The following is a 4,880-nucleotide window of genomic DNA, read 5'->3' on the forward strand; positions in this document are numbered from 1 at the left end:
GCTGTTTAGAAAGGTTAACTGAGAATATTTATTTTAAAATTTATGTGGTAGGCAATATATTAGTCTTGAATTTGACAGTTATATTCAATTTAAGTTGTATTTGGTGCATTTCAAGATTATTTTGATAACATCATAGTTTATATAATAACCCTTCACATTGCATATGATGAAACTATGGCAATAAGGAATTTAATGATTTCTTCAAGGTTACGTATCTAATAATGAGGGGTAGTGACAGAGCCAGAACTGTGGCTCTCCTGATTCCAGAAGTGTTTCTAGTTGGCTTTTCTTCCTCTTAAAATCTGAATTCCTGTGTCTTCTGTCAGTTTACCTTTCCCAAAGAAATACAAAGTTTGGTAGAATCTTAGATTTGTAAGTAGGATTCCATGTGTCAATTCTATAAACATTTTTTAAAAATTAAAAGTAAAATTAAGTTATATTTAACTGAATAGGATTGTGTTAGAACTAGAAAAGTTTATAAGATTCCGTGTGTAGTTACAAATGATCAAAGAAATATTTTATCCAATCAAGGATTATATAATCCAAATTAATTAACTGAAGAAAAGAGATTTATTTGACCTTAGAGATTTAATTCCATTTTGTCTTTTTAACCTCTATAGTAGATAGTATGTTGATATATATTGATGTATACTTTTATTTTAATATACATATCACTATTTATGCCGCGACTCAATTCCAGCAACAAAGATTGGCATCAATAAAACCTCTAATTATGCTCTTAAAGGAAAGGAGAATAAGCAAGGGTCACTAGAAAAAAGCTAGTACTCTAATTCAAAGGATCCTTAATTATCTTTGGAAGTAGGTAAATTTGCCTGAGGCAAATTGTACTTTTATCTCATCCATATCTTTCTATATATCCTCTAGCCGGGAATCTACCTAATTCCCTGGTCTTTTGTGTCCTCCAATCTAATCTTGTCATGATTGTTAATGGTTCTTCTTTCTGTTCTTTTAGAGGTTAGTTACCCCTCCCACTTTCTTATCACTAATAAATTTGATAACCAAGCTTTTGGTTCCTTCATTTGACTCAATGATTAAAATGTTCAAGGAAAGAAAGTTAAAGATTCTACCTTGGGACACTCCCTATGAGAGGCCCATGATCATTTCCCATTCACTGTTCTGCATTGTAGCAGCTAGCTAAGAACTCTTCAGGATATGTGTAAAGTTTGGTTTTTTAAAAATCTCTAAATGTATTTCCTGTGAAATCCTTCCTCCAGAGGTTTCTAAAGTGGACAATACCACCCTGGGGGATGCTGGAATGTGGTAGTAGCCTCCAGTGCAATTCAGAGGGTGTTAAATAAAAATAAGGGGGTGGTGGAAGCAGAAGGAAAGAAGAGAAATTTGAAAAACTGTTCCTACACATTTCATCTCTTGTGTAACAGAGTTAGAGTTGTAGTGATTACATTATTTTCCAAATACACAAAATGCAAATTATAACCAATCAGTGATCAAATCTGCCAACAGGTCTTAACAAGCAAGTGTTGGCAGGTGAGACTGTTGCACATTGTTGGGACCTCCAGCATGCATCTGTAGGAGTATCTGCATGTAATGACTTGTTTAACAATATGATACTATATGGTTACATAAAGCAATATTGTGTCATCAAAATTTCAATGCAGGAAAAAAAACACAAGTTTACAATAAATTGTTAAATTTAATATGTGTCATTTTTTAAAAATTACATATTTTTTTGAAATGACACAAATTTAAAAAAAAAATTAAAGGTTTAAAGAAAATAGATTTCCAGGAAGGCATTGAGTAATTTTTTTTTAAAGGGGGCAGTAGGTCAAGTAAATTTGAGAATTTCTGACTTAGATACATAGTAGCTATATGACCATCTCTGAGATTCATTTTCCCCATCTGCAAAATAGAGATAATAATGCCTGTGGTGCCTACTTCATAGCTTTGTTTTGAGGTGATGTTTCAATGATATGATATATGCAAAGTGCTGTGCAAACTTTAGAGTAGTATATAAATGTCCGTAATCAACTATTGCTTATTTTAAAACCCAGTAAGCTGTAGTGGAATGAACACTAGATTGGAGTTAGAAGGTCTAAGTTCAAATACTGTTCCTACTACTTATTACCTTTGTGATCTTGAGCAAGTCATTTAACCTCTGGATTTCAGTCTTCCTTAAATCTTCATTGAGTATCTAAGTTTTTCCCCAGATATTTTAGTTTATTCAAATATGTTTTCCCCATATTTTCTCAGAAACTTGGCCCTTCTCTATGCAAACTATGCTTTCAGGATAACACTAAAGGTTGATCCTACTCCTCTAAGAATATGCCTTTTCTTTGCTAAAACTTTCAACCATCGTTAGAACAAATGAAAAGCATTTTATTAAAGGCTTATTTTATGCAAAGCACTAAGGATACAAATAGAAAATCAAAACATCCCTGTTCTCAGGGAGCTCATGTTCTAAGAGGGAGGGAGGAGAAAAAGGAGAGGAAGAGGGAGACGGGGTGGGGGGAGGAGAGAGAGAGAGAGAGAATATGGAAGTTTCAGCAAATCAAATGAAAAGCTCCTGTGGACCATAGCATATGGTCTTACGTGTTTTTCAATAGTATTTCCATTGATGAAGCTATATCTATTACTGATGTGGAACCATTTGCTAATAGTAGGGACTTTGGTACTGTGAACATTCTTTTCTGTACTTTTTTTTTTCTGGATGGGGGAAGGCAGGGCGATCGGGGTTAAGTGATTTGCTCAAGGTCACACAGCTGTTCTCGACTGTTGACAGTTGTCTTTAAGCATGATGTAAACGTAAAGCAGCATCTCTAGAAGTGGCATGTGTGATTAGTATCATGTATTATTAGTACATCATCAATATTATATATTACTAGTATCATAATCATGGGATTATGAAGAAGGGCATATGATTCTGAAGTACAAAGAACGTTTGTAAAATTTTAGCATTTTATTCATTCAACAAGTATTTATTTAGTGCCTATTTTGTGCAGTACATTGTGCTATAAAGTCATCACTGTTTGGACCACTGGACCCAGATGGCTCCAAAGGAGAAAGGGAGGCTGGTGACTTTGCACAGCCCTCCCTCACTTACATCCAATTCACTTGCATGTCATGGCATCACCTCCCGGGTGTCATGGTCCTCTTTGAGGGTGAAGGACAAACAACAGCAATGAAGTCTAGATAAGGCACTGCCTACATATAGTTTACAGTCTAGAGAGATAAATGGCAAACATGAAGAGATGTAATATGCAATATTACATAAGTATATTAAAGAGGGGTAAAACACACTGCTATGTGCCTTTACTTTTACTACCTCTCTTCCTTTTCTGTATATTTGAGTTTTAGTTCTCAGATGACTGTGCACTCGGTGCAGCCTCTGAAGCTGAGATACAATAAAATGTGGATTGATTCTCTGCTGTTTGTGCTAATTTTGACCTAACAGTCAACACCAAGAAAACACAGGCTTTCTACTAGCTAGCACCTCACCATCCACATGTGGAGCCATCAGTTACAGCAAATGGAGAAATTTTTAATACTGCGGCTAAGTTCACTGACCTTGGCAGCATACTTTCCACGGATGTACACATGGATGATGAGTTTGATGCATACATTGCCAGAGCTAGCTAAGTGTTTGGGAGGCTCCAAAGGAAAGTGCGGGAGAGAAGGGATATTAGGCTGCCTACCAAACTGAAGGTCTACAGAGCTGTTGTGCTGACCTCATTGTTGTATGCCTGTGAAATCTGGACAGTCTGCCAGTGACATGCCAGGAAACTGAATCACATACATTTATATTGTCTTAGGAAGATTCTGAAGATCACCTGGCAAGATAAGTACCAGACATGGAGGTCCTTTTGCAAGCTGAACTGCCAAGCATTCAAACTCTACTGCAAAGAGGACAGCTCTGGTGGGCTGGCCATGTTGCTCGAATGCCAGATGTACATTTGCCTGAAAGAGTATTTCATGGAGAATTTATGCAAGGCAGACATTCACACAGTGGTCAGAAGAAGCAATACAAGGATACTCTCAAGGTCTCTCTGAAGATCTTTGGAATTGGATGCATGACGTGGGAGATACTGGCAAAGGACTGTCCAGCATGGCATGCCCACATCAAAGAAGGTGCTGTGCTCTATGAGGGGAGCAGAATTGCAGCAGCTCAAAAGAAACAAGAGATGCACAAATTTAGAGACATCTCCATTCCAGATATTCAGATGCACTATTGAAGCCTGACCTGTGCTCCAATTGGTTTGATCACCACAGTTGGACACACTGTACCTTGACACCAATGCAGTGATGTAACTTTGATCCTCTTCAAGAATGAAGGACAACCAGATGTTTCCCTAGCATTTAGCTGAGTACCTGCTCTCTCTCTCTCTCTCTCTCTCTCTCTCTGTCTCTCTGTCTCTCTCTGTCTCTCTGTCTCTCTCTGTCTCTGTCTATCTGTGTCTGTCTCTGTCTATCTCTGACTGGCTGTCTGTCTGTCTGTCTGTCTCTCTCCTTCATGTGAGGTTTAAAGGTAAACATCCCAATAAGGAGTAAAGGAAGTCTTTATGGAGGAGGAGGCATATGTGTTAGGCTTCAAAGAATGGATGCATTTTCAACAGGCAAAGATGGGGACAGAATGTATTCCAGAAGCAGGGAACAATGTGAATAGTCACCCAAGGTAGGAAGTACAGGGTGTGTTCTGAAGATTGAGAGTACCATAGTTTGGCTGGAATAAAGAGTACGTAGATTGGCATAATAGAAAAAGACCTTAAAGGTCATTGAGTACATCCCTGTTACTTTACAGCTGAAGAAACTGAGGCCAAGAGTGGTTGAATGAATAGGGAACTAAAGTAACGCAATGAGTTCTGCATAGAGGTCTAGAATCTAAAATCTAGAATTTTTCCTGAAAA

Source organism: Petaurus breviceps, unplaced genomic scaffold (genome assembly GCF_028583685.1).
Source record: "Petaurus breviceps papuanus isolate PSGF00001 unplaced genomic scaffold, PetGlider_PUasm1.0 37, whole genome shotgun sequence".
NCBI classification, from domain to species: Eukaryota; Metazoa; Chordata; class Mammalia; order Diprotodontia; family Petauridae; genus Petaurus; species Petaurus breviceps.